Source organism: Cervus elaphus, chromosome 12, assembly GCF_910594005.1.
Source record: "Cervus elaphus chromosome 12, mCerEla1.1, whole genome shotgun sequence".
Classification (NCBI taxonomy): domain Eukaryota; kingdom Metazoa; phylum Chordata; class Mammalia; order Artiodactyla; family Cervidae; genus Cervus; species Cervus elaphus.
Window position 1 is genome coordinate 20,062,841 of NC_057826.1, and position 13,231 is coordinate 20,076,071.

Below are 13,231 nucleotides of genomic sequence, written 5' to 3' on the forward strand. Positions count from 1 at the left end.
CCCATTTCATTTGACCTTCACAATATTCCTGTAAGGGCAGCGTAGAGGCTACCCTTATTTTATGGGTTAGGAAACACACGCTCAAAGAAACGAAGTGATTGTCCGAGTTCTAGATGGGGTTGAAAAGACCTCTGGCACCAGAAGTCATCCTAACTGCATGGACTGAACTTTGGAAGTTTATTTTTCAGTACTCTCCACCTTATCCATTCAGATAAGCGTTTGAACTGATCAATAACTGCTCCGCTGCAGGTCACCTGGGGCCCATTTAAACATATAACCAGTTGTTTTCAAAGTGTCATCCCAGGACCAGGTGTGTCAATATTGCCTGAGAATGTGTTAGAGATGCAGATTCTCAGGCATCACTCCTGAGAAACTCTGGGTGTGAGACCTAGCTTTCTGTTCTAACAAACCCTCCAGAAGATGCTTCTCCAGTGGCTCAGACAGTAAAGAGTCTGCCTGCAATTCAGGAGACCCAGGTAGGATCCCTGGGTTGGGAAGATCCTATGGAGAAGGAAATGGCAACCCACTCCGGTATTCTTGCCTGGAAAATCCCCTGGACAGAGGAGCCTGGTGGGCTATAGTCGATGGGGGCACAAAGAGTCCAAGACAGCTGAGTGACTAACACTTTTCCAGAAGAGTCTAATATGCCTTAAAAGTTGAGACTACATCGTAGAACACCATCCCCAGCCTTGCTTTCTTTGTTTCCTTGTAAGCAAAAAGTCTTGAAAGCCCAATAACATATCTTGAAATTGAGAGATCTGAATGAACACTTTAAAATATATTAATGGGACTTCCCTGGTGGTCCAGTGGTTAGGACTCTTTGCTTCCAATGCAAGGGGCATGAGTTCAATCCCTGTTCAGGGAACTAAGATCCCACATGCTGTGTGGTGTGGCCAAAATTTTTTTTTAATTAAAATACATTAATATGTCTATCACAATAAACAGTGGAAAATTCTGAAAGAGATGGGCATACCAGACCACCTGATCTGCCTCTTGAGAAATCTGTATGCAGATCAGGAAGCAACAGTCAGAACTGGACATGGAACAACAGACTGGTTCCAAATAGGAAAAGGAGTACGTCAAGGCTGTATATTGTCACCCTGCTTATTTAACTTATATGCAGAGTACATCATGAGAAATGCTGGGCTGGATGAAGCACAAGATTGCTGGGAGAAATATCAATAACCTCACATATGCAGATGACACCACCCTTATGTCAGAAAGTGAAGAACTACAGAGCCTCTTGATGAAAGTGAAAGAGGAAAGTGAAAAAGTTGGCTTAAAGCTCAACATTCAGAAAACTAAGATCATGGCATCCAGTCCCATCACTTCATGGCAGATGGGGAAACAGTGGAAACAGTGGCTGACTTTATTTTTCTGGGCTCCAAAATCACTGCAGATGGTGATTGCAGCCATGAAATTAAGAGATGCTTACTCCTTGGAAGAAAAGTTATGGCCAACCTAGACAGCATATTAAAAAGCAGAGACGTTACTTTGCCAACAAAGGTCCGTCTAGTCAAGGCTATGGTTTTTCCAGTAGTCATGTATGGATGTGAGAGTTGGACTATAAAGAAAGCTGAGCGCCAAAGAACTGATGCTTTTGAACTGTGGTCTTGTAGAAGACTCTTGAGAGTCCCTTGGACTGCAAGGAGATCCAACCAGTCCATCCTAAAGGAGATCACTCCTGGGTGTTCATTGGAAGGACTGATGTTGAAGCTGAAACTCCAATACTTTGGCCACCTGATTCGAAGAGTTGACTCATTTGAAAAGACCCTGATGCTGGGAAAGATTGAGGGCAGGAGGAGAAGGGGACGACAGAGGAGGAAATGGTTGGATGGCGTCATTGACTCGATGGACATGGGTTTGGGTGGACTCCGGGAGTTGGTGATGGACAGGGAGGCCTGGTGTGCTGCGGTTCATGGGGTCGCAAAGAGTCTGACATGACTGAGCGACTGAACTGAACTGAAAAGCAAAATTAAAGTAAAATATGCAATCTTACAATTAAAAGAGTGGCCTTGAGTCTTTGTCACAGACACACGGCTTTGTCAAGTGTTCATTTGTTTCTCCTAAAAGAGGAAGGCTCTCTGAGCAGGTTTTGGAAGTGATCCCAAGCTTTTCCAACACAAAGAAAGATGTAAACAAGGATAAAATTCCAATACCAAATCAGTTTCCACACCAACAAATATCTGCTGTAGTTTAATGTAAAAGGATTAGCTGTAATGGGGTGAGGTGGACTGGAAGAATGGAGACCAGAACGAGATACAACCATGGAACTGAAGGCAGACCCAGTTGGCGTGATGAGTGTGCAGCCAGAAGACAGTATTTGGAGGCTACATAACCAGCAGCAGCCAGGAAGGCAGCCAGGATCAGGCTGGTTCAACACAGAAAATGTAAGCCAATGGGCAGCTGCTGTGCAACCTTGGGAAACCCAGGAGCAGACAAAATTGGGAAATTGGCAAGCATTAAGAAAATGTATTGGGCTTCCCTGGTGGCTCAGTGGTAAAGAATCCTCCTAACAATGCAGGACACATGGGTTCGATCCCTGATCTGGGAAGATCCCACGTGAGTGCAGAGCAACTAAGCTCATTGTGCCACAACTATTGAGGCTCTAGAGCCCAGAAGCCACAACTACTGAAGCCCACTCGCCCTAAAGCCTGTGCTCCTCAACAAGAGAAGCCCCTGCAATGAGAAGCCTGGACACTGCAACTAGAGAGTAGCTCCCTGAAACTAGAGAAAAGCCTGCACAGCAATGAAGACCCACCACAGCCATAAATAAATAAATTTTTAAAAGGAAATGTATTGCTAATAGTAAGACCTCAAGCTCAATGCTGTCTCCCAGGTCTGGATTCCTCTGCCTTGGGGGAACTGATGAAAACAGAATTGAGATTCTTGAGAGGAGGTACAGGGCAAGTTTAGAAGACAAGGACTCAGGGCAACAAGACAGGTATCCAAAGGCAAGATCTGACGGGCATAGGAAGTCTTAGAAATGAAGGACGAACTTAATACCTAGAACTGAGCATTGCATTTCATGCTGATCCTGGTTGTTTTATGCTGAGGTTCCAGAGTGTTAATAGGTTCAGTTCAGTCACTCAGTCGTGTCAGACTCTTTGCAACCCCATGGACTGCAGCACGCCAGGACTCCCTGTCCATCACTAAATCTAGAACTTGCTCAAACTCATGTCCATTGAGTCAGTGATGCCATCCAACCATCTTATCTGCAGTCATCCCCTTCTCCTCCTGCCTTCAATCTTTCCCAGCATCAGGGTCTTTTCCAGTGAGTCAGTTCTTCACATTAGTTGGCCAAAGTATTGGAGCTTCAGCATCAGTCTTTCCAATGAATGTTCAGGACTGATTTCCTTTAGGATTGACTAGTTTGATCTCCTTGCAGTCCAAGGGGCTCTCAAGAGTCTTCTCCAACACCACAGTTCAAAAGCATCAATTCTTCAGTGCTCAGCCTTCTTTGTGGCCAACTCTCACATCCATACATGACTACTGGAAAAACCATAGCTTTGACTAGACAGACCTTTGTTGGCAAATTAACGTCTCTGCTTTTAATATGCTGTCTAGGTTGGTCATAGCTTTTGTTCCAAGGAGACAGCATCTTTAATTCCATGGCTGCAGTCACCATCTGCATTGATTTTGGAGCCCAAAAATCCAACTGGGCTTGGAAACCTGAACAATTCCATTGTTTCCCCATCTATTTGCCATGAAGTGATGGGACCAGATGCCATGATCTTCGTTTTTTGAATGTTGAGTTTTAAGCCAGCTTTTTCACTCTCCTCTTTCACTTTCATCAAGAGCCTTTTCAGTTCCTCTTCACTTTCAGCCATAAGGGTGGTGTCATCTGCATATGTGAGGTTATTGATGTTTCTCCCTGCAATCTTGATTCCGGCTTGTGCTTCATCCAGCTCGGCATTTCACATGATGTACTCTGCATATAAGTTAAATAAGCAGGGTGACAATATACAGCCTTGATGTACTCATTTCCCAATTTGAAACCAGTCTGTTGTTTCATGTCTGGTTCTAACTGTTGCTTCTTGACCTGCATACAGATTTCTCAGGAGGGAGGTTCCCTCCAGTATGGCTAGGATTGATCCAAGCGCCTAGAAGTGGGAGTCACATGGCACTAGTCACTCAGTAAAAAGGGGTCAGCAGGATGAGCAGGCCCAGAAGATAGAAAAGACAGTTATAAACTGTATCTTTCAGCTCTGAACTGGTAACAGCATTTTAGAAAAATGCTTATTAACTGACTTAGGGAGTTAGCCATTGAAAGAATTCAGTGAAATGGATGACCTTTCCCAGAGACTGACTCAGTCTTTGGAGTGGAGGTGAGAGGGGAAAGAATCGTACAGTGCTTTTCACTTGTAACTTTCAAAGTGTTTATGAACGTTGCCACAACAAGCTTCCAATTTTATAAACAGGAAGCTGAGACACAGAAAGGTAACCCTGTCATACCCATAAACTATAAGAGCAAGACAAAAACTGAGGAATCTAATTTACTAAGTGTTAACACTCTTATTCATGCATAAAAGCCATTAGTAATGTGACACTTAACATGTCGAAGTTAGCAGCAATGACTTACTACCAAACCACCACCTGACATTTGCTCATCTTTCAGCTAATTCTATTAAAATTGTACTTCCTGATCAGTTCACAGACCCCTTGAGAACTGGAAAGGCTCTAACAGCAGATGCTCTCTCCTGCCTGAAAGGGCCAAAGTTGAGTGTGCAAAATCTTCTAACAACCCCCCACCCCCCAAGCCCACCTCGGAGCGGAGGCATACAGACTGCAGCTCTGGTCAGTTTCTGCAGTAGCAATAATCTGCTTAGCCACATGTCCTGCCAGCAACCTGTATGTAGCAGGTATCCATGTCTTCTTCCACACACACCCTGGACCAGCTCCTCTCATTTATTTTTCTTGGTTAAATCAACATTTCCCCACTCACTCAGGCTTAGAACCTCCTAGACCCTTTGCCATATCTAGTTTCCTAGTCTTAGTCTTGCTCAATCCTTCCATGACATTGCCAGATCCATCAATCTGGTGAGCACTCTCATAAACTCAGATCAAATAGCCTCTTGTTGCCTCCAGTCTCTTTTCAAAACCATTCTGCATTCCACCAACCAATTCATCTCCCTGATTCACTTTGCCCATGCCTCCCCTTTTCTAAGCTTTGCATTCCCTTCTGGTGCCTACGGTACTAAATTCACACTCCTTAGCCAGGCAGGCAAGGTCCCCCACAACCTGAATCACTGTTTTCTCTAACTTAGCTCTTGTTATTCCCCCAACATAAAACATTTTAACATCAATATTAGCATATGCATTTATTTTGATTTATCAAACCACTGATTTACCAGTGTCTGCCTCTATGCTGTTGCTGATGACACATGCTTTACCTAGAAAACCTTCTTCTTCCATCTGCCTAAGATTCACTATGACTATTTTAAACCCATACATTATTTTTTGAATAGCCTAGAGTACTCATATGTTCCATTCATTTAGCACCTAAATGTATGCTTCTTTATATTCTTCCACCTGAACTGTACATTCCTTGAGGACAAGGCACTTCTCAGCCCATCACATCATGCCTAGTAGCAAGCTGTTAAGATCAATTGACACTTAGTCAGTGTAACCTGAATAAATAAACACAGAAAGCAATGACTTTTCAATTAAAGATTTTAGTCTGTTTTAGCTTCCAGTTGGTAACTCTTCAATAATCAAAAGCATTTCACCAGTTTAGAAGAAATATGGAATATATTGTAATAAATGGAAATATGGAATAAAGGTCACGATCATTTGTAAGAGAAGGGAAATGCCCTAGAATTCTTCCCTGATTCTCTTTTTAGTCATTTGCTGTATACCACTTTATATTACATCAGAAAAATGAAAGTCAAATGGTGGCTGAGGCAGGAGTTGGGGGAGTACGGACCTTTCCAAGTCTTAAATAATAGAATCATAAAATCCCAATATCTGTATACGGAACTAAGTAAGTAAAATAAGAGTAGCTCATCCTTCTTGGAAATCTCATCTCAATCTACTCTGTTAGTTTTCTTTTTAAGTGTCAATTCCATGTGATGAGTACTTTAAAACATGTTTTAATTGACACTAGTTCAGTAATTCTCACTATAGTTTTGTGTCATCCTAAGGTTATCTTCTGTTGTATATTTAAAAACCCAAATCACTTCTCTTAAACTCACACATAACACTTTTGGGATAGGGCAATGAAAGGAAAGGGGACGTATATAGGATACTGAAAAAAATCTCAAATACTGGAAATCCCTGAATTATAAACAATATGCACATGCATTATTTCCCACCTTTTGCCATTAAAGCATTCTTTTATGTCAGATGTCTGATGTGTTTAGCTGCACCATATTAAGGAGCTGGTTTACCATTCTGATTCAGCCAGGGTAGCACAATTCCAGCAGGATCTATTGGGCCAACTGATGAAACTGGGTGATTCCATGAAAAGTTCACCTGATTAGTAGTTACTAGTGTCGTCTAGAGCATCTGCCTGTAGTTACGCAGAAATGAGAGAGGTGTCACCTCTGGAAGCTGAGTGTCTGGCTCCCCTAGCAAGGAACATGCAAGAACATTCTTTGGTGGGAAGCAGTATTTGGTCATAGAAAGACAGTGGGGTGTGGAATCAGATAAACCTGTGTTTCAATCCAAAGCCTGCTACTTTCTATTTAGTGCTAGCCCAAGTCAAAAAATTCAAGCAGAATTCAAGAATCCTGGGGAATTTAATGTTGTAGACTCTATATTTAGTTTTGAGTACTGCAGCTTTTTTTCTAATGGCAAAAATGAGCAGCCCAACAATCTAATACTAAAAAGATTTTTCGTTTGGAGATTTTACACAACTTTCTTTGTGGAAACCTTGACAGCACATGGGAATGTATTTCTTACTAGTTTTATTTGTTCATTTGGTTTGACTTGGTTTTGTTTGGTTTTGATTTTTGCTTTTGCTTTGCTTATTGTCACTGGGATTCAGCAACTGTTAATTTACATAACCATTTTCTAATTATGCAAATAGAGTATATTTTGTATATATATTCCAAGGGAGTGGTGTAGTCAGGATAAAATCTCTCAAAAAAATCAATAGAGATCACGATGCAAAGTGAAACTTCCCTGTTCTTCTAGTTTTCTCATTCTTCTTCTCTAAGTATTTTCATCTTTTAAGCTCAGGATGCTCTTAAGTCCCAAGACAGGTGTCTTTCAATGGATAGTCCGTGAACAACCCAAATCACAATCTTCTATTAGAAACATAGACTTCCTAGTTATGGCACATCAATACATAGGACATTGAAAAACTCCTCCAGTGTTGGGAATCCCTGAATCAGAGAATGAATAGAAACACCCATTGTTTTCCATCTTTTGATATTAAAAAAAATAGAATGCCAAGCAGCCAATAGTTTATTGAAATGGCTTTTAACGAACTGACATGGATTGATCTTTATGATATATGGTTAAGTGCAATTAAAAAGCAGCGTGTATAATATGCTGTTGTTTGTAATACAGTGGGCTTCCCAGGAGGCCCAGTGGTAAAAAATCTACCTGCCAGTGCAGAGTCACAGGAGATGAGGGTTCAATTCCTGGGTTGGGAAGAGTCCCTGGAATAGGAAAAGGCAACCCATTCTAGTTTCCTATACTGGTGAATTCCATGGATAGAGGAGCCTGGAGGGCTACAGTTCATGTGACTCACAAAGAGTTGCACATGACTTAATGACTAAACACGCACATATTTGTAATATATATATATATATATATAGAGAGAGAGATATTATATACTGATCATATATGAACATATATGTTGAAATATATGATTATGTATTCCATGTCCCTAATGAGACATCTGAGAAAATGACAGTAGAAGTATATCTGTACATGATTACTGGAAAAACCATAGCTTTGACTATATGGACCTGCGTTGGTAGAGTGATGTCTCTGCCTTTTATTATGCTGTCTAGGTTTGTCATAGCTTTTAATTTCTTGGCTGTGGTCACCATCTTCAGTGATTTTGGAGCTCAAGAAAAAATCTGTCACTACTTTCACTTTTTCCCCTTCTGTTTGCCATGAAGTGATGGGACCAGATTCCATGATCTTAGTTTTTTGAATGTTGAGTTTCAAGCCAGCTTTTTCACTCTTCTCTTTCACCCTCATCAAGAGGCTCTTCAGTTCCTCTTCCCTTTCTGCCATGAGTGGTATCATCTGTATATCTGAGGTTGTTGATATTTCTCCCAGCAATCTTGATTCCAGCCTGTAACTCATCCAGCCTGGCATTTCAAATGATGTGCTCTGCATAAACATTAAATAAATAGGGTGACAATATACAGCCCTGACGTACTCCTTTCCCAATTTTGAACCAGTCAGTTGTTGCATGACACATGTTACCCATTTGAAAAATGCAGGTAAGAACTAGGCTCTACTTGAGACTTACTAAATTGAAATCTCTGACATGGGGCCCAGAGAACTGCTTTTTGGACAAGTTCCCTATTCTTCTGCAAACTGGTATTGAGCACTACTGTTTCTGACTTTTTCTTTTAAAAAACACCCTCCTTCTTTTCTTTCTCCTGACTCCCCCTCTCCGCCCCCCCACCATAACCACTTCTCCTCCCTGCACCTCCTTATCTGGTGTAAGTCTCGTGGTTTTGCAGGTCAGTCTTTCCATGACTGCTGCTTTCTCACTTCCTTACCTCCCACCGTTGTCATGAAACCAAGCCTAATACTGGACCTATCTGTCTTTGCTGCCTGCAGCACACAGGCTAACTTTCCAAGTCCTAATCTCAGCTTCTACCTGGATTCTTTCCAGTAGTTCCTTGGTTCTTATTTAGTGCCTGTTGCATCCTTCTTAATGACTGTAAAATATCTTACCAATACTCTCAAGACATCTATACCATTCTTACTCCCATAGCACAAAGAAAACAGAGGATATTGGACTGTACTCTCTGTTTCCTACCCTTCTACTCCTAAATTGATCTATACATGCATGCATCTTTTTTTTTTCTTTTTCTCTTAGTGGATGAGGTGCTGTTCTGCGTAAGGAAATGGTGGACCCACCCTCTGGACCCCATCATTTGCATTCTCTAACTCAGACTGTCAACCCTGGTCCCTTAGGCACCATAAGCATGCTCTTTCTACTGGCACTTGCCTTGAGCCTATGAACAGGCCCTGTCACCCCTAAGCCTTCTGTCTACTCCAGCTTCTACTTTCATTCCCCTCTCCTTCTCAGCCAAGTCTCTTAAGGGTGAAAGAACATTCCTCATCTTCCTTTAACTTAACTCTCATCAACTACTCTTGCCCAGATTGCCAGTGATTTCCTTGTTACAGAGTCCAACAGGCACCTTGCCGTCCCTATCTTAGGAAATCTTTTTGCTTCTGGATCATTGCTGTCTTTTTCTAGTTTTCTCTTACTTTCCTGATTACCCTAGACTCAAGGGTCCTTTATGAAAAATCTCATCTTCCTTCCCCTTTTCAAAGGTGGCCAGTGGTTTAATACAGAAAAAAAAAAAAAAATCTTATCATCTACCTCCAGAATTCTCCTTGGTCCAGAAGATCCTAAAGCCTCCCAGTCTCAATCCTGTAATGCCCTCAGCTTGTGGGAATTACCAGAAAATGAAAACAAACTCCATATGAGGGGTGTTCAGAAATATGACATCTCAGAAGTATTTGTGAAAATCAGTCTCAAGAACAGAAAAATGAACTCTGCTTCAAAATTACAGCTGTAATCTAAATTTCCTTTTTCCCTTTTAAATCTCTCACTCCTAACCACCTCAGGTTTACAAGAAATTCTTAAACTTCCTAATTTATGAAGAGCATTTTATAAGCAGTTATTTATTTTTTAGCCTTCAGGCTTGTATTTTGAAAACCTGACATTAACTTACTGGGGGGTTGCTTGGCCCAGCCTCTCTACCATTCTGCTTTCATGTGGCCTTTGGGGCTGGTGTGTCATTTTTCATCATTAAAGTAATATATTCTCCTTTTTATCTGAGACAATGTAGAGAAAGGAGATGAAACTTTGTGACCCCCCTACTGGGTCACAACCTCTGTAAAGTTTGGTATCTTTCTGCTCAGCGTCTTCACCTCTTCCTCCCAGCTTATTTCTGCACCATATTCTAATTGGAGTTCAGAGCCTGATTTGGAAAGTTTTTATGTCAACACATGCCATGTGCCTTGGCAGTTTGCTAAGTCTGAGAAACTTCAGAAGGCATTTTTTCCTTCTGACTTACCCATGTGTTTCACTTCGATTCTTGGAAACATATTCCTCTGTGCAATCTGGGTATTAGCCTACGGCTTTGAGTAACAGACAATTCAACTCGCGTTCACATAAACAATAAGGAGCAGTATTGCTTCAGACAACTGCAACTCCAGGGGGTAGCGCAGGCTTCAGAGACAGTTTAATTAGTGTCTCTGGGGATCTATTTTCCTGCAGTACCCTGAGATGACCTCCTGTATGTGTTGGCTTTGACCTTGGACCACTTCCTTCGCAGATGCGAAATGACTGTAGCAGTTACTGGTTTCACATAGAAATGTCATGAACTTGGGTGAAGTTCACCTAAGAGCAAGGAAACTTCTTTCCCAGGAGCCTCTGGCATTCTTGAGTCAATTCCTGTTCTCAGGGCAATGCCACACACTGACTTTGGCTGTGGTTCCTGGACCAAGTACTGCCATGGGAATGGAATTACCCTTAGACCAGACAGTCCCAGATATGAACCGAGACACAAAGAGTATGTTGGGAGGGGCGGATGCCTAAATAAAACTGGGTTATGTTAAAGATCAAAGAGGAGGAACAGAGATTGAACAGACAGACAAACATACATGGGTTTAGGAACTCAGCCATTAAATGTATTTATTAAATTTACTTTATTTAATGTATTAATTGACTCATTTACACATTTTTGGCTTATTATTATTTATTTCATTTTTTAAAGCTTTAATAGATGATACTTCATATAGTTGAATATCCAAAACAAAAGGATATACAGTGATGACCCCAGCTATACAGAAGTATTTTACGTATATTCAAGGAAAGTACATGCATACATATATATGCACATGCACATATATGCTCTCTTTTTGCACACAAAGCATCACATGTGACGCACACCCTTCTGTACCTTGCTCTCTTTTTTTGGCTGCATCGTTCAGCTTGTAGGATCTTAGTTCCTCAACCAGGGGATCCAACCCAGGCCCCTGTATGTAAAAGAGAGGAGTCCTAAAAAAAAAAAAAAAAAAAGAGAGGAGTCCTAAGTGGACTGCCAAGGAATTCCTAACACCTTGCTTTTTCGCCTAACACTATATATTGGAGATGATTATAGAATATTAATAATATATCAATATTAATATTACATTATTATATAATAATCTCCAATATATAGCAAACAAAGAGCTTCATCACTCCTTTTTCACTGCATGGTGTTATATTGTATCTAATTATATAGTACATACAGTATTATATGAATGTGCCGTGATTAATTTAATGCCTATGGATGAACATTTAGGTAGCTAATTTTTTGCTTTTAAAACATGGCTATAGTGGATAATATTGCATTTTGCACATTTGGCAAATATCTAAAGCATGAATTTGTAAATGTAGAGTTAATGCCAATTGCTCTATCTAGCTGTTGTACCAGTTTATACTCCCACTAGCAGGGTAGGAAGTGCCTGTTTCAGAGCACCCTCATCAACAGACATTTGTATCAGACTTTTGGGTCTTCACTAATTTGATCATTGAAAATTGATATCTTGGTATATTTAAAAACTTTACAATTTTTTTATTGTGAGTGAGGATGAATCACTTTTATTTGTGCTTTCTCTTCCAGGCCTTGCCCGTTCATATCCTTTGCCCATTTTTCTATTGCACTGTTGATCTTTTCATTTCCAGTTTGTCTGAGTTCATATGCCAAGGAAAATTAGTCTTTGGCCTGTAATAGAGCTTCAAATATTTCCATCCAGTTTGTCATTTGTCTCTCGACTTTGCTTATGGTTTTTCTATGCTGAAAATTTCATTTTATGAAACTGAACATATAATCTTTTCTTTTGTTTTATGGTTCTGGATTTAGTGCCACAGTGAGAAAAGCCTTCCCTACTTTATGATGAATAACTCTCTTTTAGCTTCTTCTAAAAGAGAAGATGGTTTCATTTTAAGCATTTAAATATTATATCTACTTAGAATTTATCTTGGTAGCTGTGAGAAATCAGTCCAACTTTGATTTTTTTCCCCATTTGATTAACTTTAATTTTATGCTATTTAATAATGATACCCTCTCTTGTTTTATGACACTTAATGTACATCCAATACTCTATGTTTTTTAAAAATCTGAGTTTTCATTGACTTTAGTTAGCAAAACAATAGCTCAGAGAGCTTCTGTAACTCATCATAGACCGTAGTATATTTTGGAGGTTAGGGAGATCACGGGATAGAAATGTCTTGAAATCATACAAAGAAAAATGCTTGTTGCATTTCCATCATCATTGCTATTTGGAAATGTGCTTACTCAAGATATGTATTCCCAATATAAGCAATTAAAAATGGTATAGTCTGACTTCAATGAATTCAGTCACTTAAAACTGGCATATTTAATGTTCTACTTAATAATTTACACTCTTTTTAGACATGGCGTCATTAATCTCCTATAGGCTTGGGGCAGGTAGCTGGCTCCTGTATGCTTTCTAAGATGCTGCCGGGCCCCCAGTCCTCAAAGGTGAAGCACCTGAGGATCTGAAGCCCCTCTGAGTCTACCCATAGAGAGGGGAGACACATCTTGGATCCTTAAGCAGTGGATTTTGGCAATGGGACCAACCAAATCCAGATACTCGGGGACACTCTACTAATCTTCCTCTCACTGCAAGGAGAATGTACTAGGCATTGTGATTCTCTAGTGGGATAGAAACTAATATTCATCCAACAGCAACAGTGTCAGGGTCACTGCTGAGTAAAAATCCTTTGACGAGTATAAGCAGACATCTGCTCGAGCTCTGTCACATCACATTAGAGTTATCTGTTTACTGCTCTGTCTCTCCCAGGAGACTGGGGTGTTTTCAAAGGGCAGAAGCCTTTGTTTTCTTTGAACTCCTAAAGCTTAGTACACTCACCCCTCTCTAGAGGAATGTGTTTTTGCATACTGTCTCTCTTTCGTGGACAGTCTGCTTATATAAGCCACTCTTCAGTACACACCATTTGTTGAGCAGTTTCTGCATGTCTGCCACTGAATTAGAGCACTTCTCATGCGTCACA